At 38.5% G+C, this 7,305-nt stretch overlaps 1 pseudogene; it reads left to right on the forward strand.

Moving 5' to 3' along the window:
* The first annotated feature begins 483 nt into the window (after window positions 1-483).
* LOC111203826 lies at window positions 484-6,638 on the forward strand (annotated as a pseudogene).
* Window positions 6,639-7,305: the final 667 nt, after the last annotated feature.

Below are 7,305 nucleotides of genomic sequence, written 5' to 3' on the forward strand. Positions count from 1 at the left end.
ATGATGTTCTTCTTGACAACGATGAAGCTGGACAAGTTCATCCAGGGGGCCAAGCCCCTTATTCCTTAAGAGATTGATGATGTTCACAGTCTCGCAACTATTGACATATGGGTGCATTCCGACTTCATCTGCAAAGGTTACATTTTTGGTCGTCTTATTGACCAATTGTACCGTTTCTACTATGAGATACCCACGGCGAAAGAGCTATGGAGATCACTGGACAAGAAGTACAGAGGTGAGGACGCTGGCTGCCAGAAGTATGTGGTTTCAAAGTTCCACGACTTCAAAATGGTGGATTCAAAACCTATCATGGATCAGGTGGAAGCACTTCAGCTCATTTGCCATGAAATCACTGCTGTAGGAATGTCCATCTGCGAGACATTCACAACTCTCAACTTCATTGAAAAGCTTCTTCCAAGCTATGCGGATTTCAAGAACTACTTGAAGCACAAGAAGAAGAAGATGGGGCTCGAGGAGCTCATCATGAGGCTTCAGATGGAATCCATAAACCAAACTGCTGACAAGGTCACTACTAAGGAGCACAGTGTCAACGTGGCTGAGCTCAAAGGCAAAGAAAATGCACACGCCCATTCTCCTGCCAAGCCTTCCAAAACTGCTGCAGCCCTGAAGGCTTCTGAAAAAAAACTTCAGGAACAAAGGCATTGAAATCAATGTGAATGCGAATGTGGAGAAGATCAAGGGGAAGTGTCACTACTGCCACAAAGTGGGACACAAGACTGCTGAGTGTCGCAGCAAGATTAGAGATGAGAAGCATCAAGCAAATCTCACTGAGGAGGATCTCGTTGCAATGGTCACTGAGGTCAACGTGGTTGAAGACATCAACCCCATGGAATGGTGGTATGTCACAGGAGCGACCACCCACATTTGCACTGATAGGGCGATGTTCAGCACTTATCAGAAAAGCAAGACTCATGAGAAGTTGTTCATGGGAAACACTGCAGTCTCCAACATTGAAGGCCGCAGCAATGTTGTTTTGAAGATGACATCTGGACGTGAAGTCACTCTGACGAATGTGAAGCTTGTGCCTGACATGAGGAAGAACTTGGTCTTGGGAACCTTGCTCAGCAAGAATGGATTCGCGACAAGTCTTGAGGCGGACAAGCTCGTGATTAAGAAGAATGGGATGTATTTGGGAAAGGGGTATGTGAAGGATGGACTTGTCAAGATGAATGTAATGACAGTCCCTCCGAAAGTTGTAGCTCCAATTGTTTCAATGAATAAGAATCCAGTTGCTTATTTGGTTGAGTCTTTTAATATATAACATGAAAGATTATGATATGTAAACTACAAAACTATACAAAGATTAATGAATTAAAATCTAATTCCTAAATGCAAAACAAGTAAATAAAAATGTGAAGTATTCGTACAGGCTAAGCTCACAATCACCTCGTGTTGAAAGAACTAACAAACCTCTAGATTTAATTCACACCAACTTATGTGATTTAAAATACATACAAACTAGAGGTGGGAAAAAGTACTTTGTGACCTTCATAGATGACTGCACAAAATATTGATATGTATATTTATTATATAGTAAAGATGAAACTTTAGAAAAATTTAAAGAATTTAAACTCGAGGTCGAAAATCAGCTTAAAAAAATTATTAAACTAGTTAGAAACGACAGAGGAGGCGAATATGATGGTCCATTCAATGCATTTTGTAAAGAACATGGAATAATCCATCAAACTACAGCTCCTTACTCACCAGAATCTAATGGAGTTACGCAAAAATCGAACTCTAAAAGAGATGATGAATGCAATGTTTCAGGAATCTGGTTACCCCAGAACATGTGAGGGGAAGCGTTGCCTACCACTAATTATATCCTCAACAAAATTCCACACAAAGTAACTGGCAAAACTCAATATGAATTATGGAAGGGTAATTTACCTTCGTATAAATACCTCAAAGTGTGGGGGGTGCTTGGCAAAAGTTGCGGTACCGCCACCAAAGAAGGTCACTATTGGACCTAAAACAGTGGATTGCATCTTCATCGGATATGCACATAACAGTAATGCTTATCGATTTCTGGTACACAAATCTGCAATATCAGACATTCATGAAAATACAGTCATGGAATCAAGAAATGCATCTTTCTTCGAAAATATTTTTCCAAATAAGGAAAAACAAGGTTCAAAACGAACTCGAGAAGAAAGAGACAATGACAAGAACTCAAAAACTGAGACAAACGTCGAGATTTCTATAAATGATATTTCAGAAAATGAAGAAAAAGATGAACCTCGAAGGAGAAAAAGAGCTCGAAAGGAAAAATCCTTTGATGAAGATTTTCTAATGTCATTTTTAGTAGAAAATGTTACAAAAACTTTGGCAGAAGCCATGACTTCACCAGAAGCTCCATTTTGGAACGAAGCTGCAGGAGTGAATTTGATTCTATCATGCAAAATTATACATTGTACATAACAGATTTACCACCTGGCTGTAAAGCATTAGGAAATAAATAGATAATGACACGAAAACCTGGTGAAAAATATAAATCTAGGCTTGTAGTTCATGGATTCCGACAAAAGGAAGGTTTTGATTATTTTGATATATATTCTCCAGTAACGAGAATAACATCAATAAGACTGATGATAGCAATCACAGCCTTAAGAGACCTAGAAATCCATCAGATGGATGTAAAAACCGCTTTTCTAAATGGTGATTTAGAAGAGAAAATTTACATGAAACAACCTGAAGGTTTTGTCGTTCCCGGACAGGAAGACAAAGTATGCCGACTTGTAAAGTCACTTTATGGGCTTAAGCAAGCTCCTAAACAATGGCACGAAAAATTTGACAATACAATGATGTCAAATGGTTTCAAATTAAATGAATGTGACAAATGCATATACTACAAAACAACCAAAAATGTGTATGTTTTGCTATGTCTATATGTAGATGATATGCTCATTATTGGAAGCAATAAAGACATTATCAATCAAACAAAGAACATGCTCAAAGGGACATCTGAGATGAAAGACTTGGGATTAGCAGTTGTAATTCTCGGGGTTAAAGTCACAAGAATTTCAAATGGAATTACCTTAACCCAATCTCATTATGCTCAAACAATATTAGAGAGATTTAAAAATTATTATAAAGGTACGCAAAAAACTCCGTTAGATCCCCAAATGCACTTGACAAAGAATTCAGGTGAAGCGGTTTCACAAAACGAGTATGCACGTGTGATCGGAAGTCTCATGTACTTGACTAATTATACGAGACCAGATCTAGCGCATGCAGTAAACGTACTTAGTCGATATACAAGTAATCCAGTTCATACACACTGGAAAGCTATAACGAGAGTACTCAATTACTTGCGCTACACCAAAGATTTTGGGCTTCACTATGGTAAAGAACCAACAGTTTTAGAAGGATACATCGACGCTAACTGGATATCAGATTCTAAAAACTCAAAATTCACAAGTGGATATGTCTTTACATTAGGAGGAGCAGCAATATCATGGAAATCTACCAAACAAACAGTGTTAGCCAGATCCACCATGGAATCTGAGTTCATAGCCTTAGACAAAGCAGCAGAAGAAGCTGAATGGCTTAGAAATTTTTTGGAAGATATTCCTATGTGGGAGGAACCTGTGCCAGCTATACGCATACATTGTGATAGTTAATCAGCTATAGCTCGGGCTCAGAGTAATCTCTACAATGGTAAATCTCGTCACATCAGAAGACGACATAAAACCATTAGACAACTTATCTCAACTAGTGTAATCACAATAGACTGCATCAAATCGGTTGACAACCTAGCGGATCCATTTACAAAAGGTTTGTCATGAGATGTTGTTGCTAAATCATCAAAAGGAATGGGATTAAAGCCTATAACGAATGAGGATGCTTGACTGCAACCCTACCTATCATGACTGCAGATCCCAAGACGTAGGTTCAAAGGAAAAACAAAATCAAACAGAATCTAACCAAAGCACTTAAGACAAAGTAGTCTCTTCCCAGCTCCTAAGATGATAAAAGTGCTAGAGAATGTGAGAAGGATAAACATAAGCTTTTAATGATTCCATAGCTTCTAAAGCGGAGTATTAGTCAATACTTTTCATGGTCAATCACCTAATGAGTGTAAAATGAGGCCGTTTCTAAGAGAATGAATGCAAGGCTACATTCTCTAAGCTCACTCATGAAAACCAGGAATAGTTCAGGGCCACAATGAACACAATAGAGAACTAAGTTCTACGAGAAAATGAAGTTGCGTTATGCCTATTGTCTCGGTCTACACAAAACACCGATTGGTTCAAGACATCATGTTCATCTTCTGGTAAAGTAAACCCGACAGATATTAACTATGAGTGGTTCAATGCTTAAAAATGCCACCAACTCAAACACAGTGAATTTTTCGCAAATACTCTCTATAAGTGTGTTTAGTCTAGTCAGGATTAGAATAAGTATAGTTTTTAGAGTCTATCGAGTCTGCATTTAGTCTGCATATGTTTAGAAGAGTCATTTCTATTCATGTGGGGGATTGTTGGAACAATAAAAGCCCAATGGCTTTAATTATTAAGGTGAAAAATAAATGATTTAAGGCTTATATCATAAATCCCAATATTAGTCATGAGGAAAGGGAAATTTTACCACATCGGGGAACACAAGAACCATAAAGCAGTTTAAATATCGTCTTGTGCTATGAGGTGTTAAACGGCTTGGAGAGAGAGGATGGCTCTCCACGCGCGTGGGCTTGGTCTTGGTCTTGGTTTTGCTCTTGGGTCTTGGGTCTTGGTGGAGGGCCTTCGGCCAAATAAGAAAATTCTTTTTTGACCAAGTTAAGCTCAACATTTTGCCTTTTAAAATCTCAAAAACAACATGCATTTTATTTTGAAACGACAAGCAGTTTGTGTAGAAAATAAAATCGTCATGCAGTTTATCCTCTCGAGATATTTAAACGAGATAAGAGAGAGAGAGAGAGAGCGAGTCTTGGGGCCGAGATCTTTACCAAATCCCCACTAACGAGCGCACGTTATGCAACAGTTACGGGAAGTCGATCCTCGTCCATCTCTGTAAATATACAACTCGTCTTTCTTCTCATTTTTCTAACTTTTTCACATCAAACCAACAGCAAAAATCCCTTAGCGTAAGTCATAAATACGAGAGTGTTTCGTAGAGTTTATAGTTCGATAGGGCGATCACGAGTGAGGTATGATTCATCTGCCATGGTTGTATCTTGGGACTCTATATTCGTACAGTCCCGTCTCACTAACGGAGCGAATATTTTGAGTTAAGGAAAGAGATTATATCTCAACTCCTTGTCTCTTTGCGAATGCGATTTCTTATCGTTCTTGTATTCGTCTTTTACATTCGTTTATTTCCTTAACATTGCTTTTATTCTATCGTTTATGTCAGTCCGGTTTTCCGGCTTCTACACGTAGTCTCCAAAGAGCGTCTTCGTCTCTTCTTAGATACTCATACCCACTTCTCATTTCCTCCAGGTTCCGTATATCTCAGACCACACAACACATGGTTACTTAAGTTTGTTTTGTCCCTAACCGGCAACTGAACGCAATTTTTTTCCACCACCAGGTCTCTTCCGCAAAGCCAAGAACTTGCTTATACAACGTCTACATTCTTGCTACCGACCATCTCAACGGTTTCAAGGCCCATATGTAGAAGAAACTTCAGCCATGGGACGGTGAACCTAGTGATATCAGAAGGGGAACCCAAGTTCAAAACCCGGGAGCTTGATCCTCCCAATAAATGGAAGTGGCTGACTAAAAAGAGGCTGAAGCTGAAAAGAAAGAAAGAACAAGAGAAGAGAAACTCAGCCAACAGGAAGGACCCACGACGGCTCACCATCAAGGGAAAGAAGAACAAGAGAAAGCTTGCTAATCCAGAGGAAAGAATCAAGAACAAGCTCGAAAGAGCCAAGATCAAAGAAGCATCGTTGATTGAGAAACTGAAACGGTACGAAGTAGCTAAAGCGCAGGGACCTGAGGTTAGACCCCATGAGATCACCGGAGAAGAGCGTTTCTACCTGAAGAAGATGGGTCAGAAAAGGTCTAACTACGTGCCGATTGGGAGAAGAGGAGTGTTCGGTGGCGTGATTCTAAACATGCATCTGCATTGGAAGAAGCATGAGGCCGGACAAGGCTAACCTCAGACGGGACAAGTGCAACAGTACGCAGATCAGATGAGCTTGCTGAACTGAGTGGTGGTGTGCCTGTTAACATAGTCGGCGATGATACGATCATATTTTATAGAGGGAAAGGTTACGTTCAGCCTAAAGTTATGTCTCCTATCGATACATTGTCGAAGAAAAGGATGAGTACTCAAACTCTGTAGACGAATAGGAGGTATAACCTTAATTGCTTAAAACGTTACATTTTTCCTTTTAGGCATATGAAAAATCAAAGTACGAACAGTCTCTTGACTCGGTGAGACATTTGATAGCAGTTGCGGAGAAGGAGCTTGAACTATACTATAGGCATGTTGCTCTTTACGATGACCTGAGTAACAGAAATCCTCTTTCGATCTTGGATTATTCATCGGGATCATGTGGTCACCACCTGAATAAGCTTTATATGAGTTGTTCAGACACTGAAAGTGAGTCTGAAGATGAAGAGCTATGTAAATTAGATAATAATGGTTCTTCTTCTTCTCTGAAAGGAAGAGTTGTCTGAAACAGGAAGCTAGTGGGACTCCTAGAAAGTATAAACCTTGGTTTATAGGTCTTGTCATAATGCAAAATGCAAAATACAAAATGCAAAATGCAAAATGAAATTTCTCGTTGCTAAATTGAAGCGGTTCTGTTTATGTACAAACTTCTAAAAAGGTTCAAGAGAGCTGATCTTCTTCTGTATCGTATAAATCAAAATAAATCTTCCAATTTTTTTTTAGTGATATCATTTAGCAGCATCCCAAAACTTCCAATATGAAAAATAATGTGGATGAAAATCAAGTTCTCAAAGTAGGGAAATCAACAGTTAGGTGTTTTGTTGACATGACATTTGATAACTCTACCATAAATGGGTATAAAACCCAAAACTCTTTCTTTTTGTTGCTAATGACTATTGATCCACATAAGCTTTAAAACAAAATTAAAAATGCATGGAAAAAACATCAAATTTGTAAGTATTTATTCTTAACACCAATAAAGAATAGAATGAAAACAAAATAAGTAAGAAAATCAAAATATCAATAAGAGTTTTTTTATCAGAAAGAAATTAGTATGTTAAAAAAACGATTTCTATATGAATTCAACCCTCACAGAACTTATATGATAACAGCTCTCACCGTGGATTAGGTGAATAATTTTGCATACGAATGTCATGGATGATT

The sequence above is a fragment of the Brassica napus genome, chromosome C4 (genome assembly GCF_020379485.1).
Source record: "Brassica napus cultivar Da-Ae chromosome C4, Da-Ae, whole genome shotgun sequence".
NCBI classification, from domain to species: Eukaryota; Viridiplantae; Streptophyta; class Magnoliopsida; order Brassicales; family Brassicaceae; genus Brassica; species Brassica napus.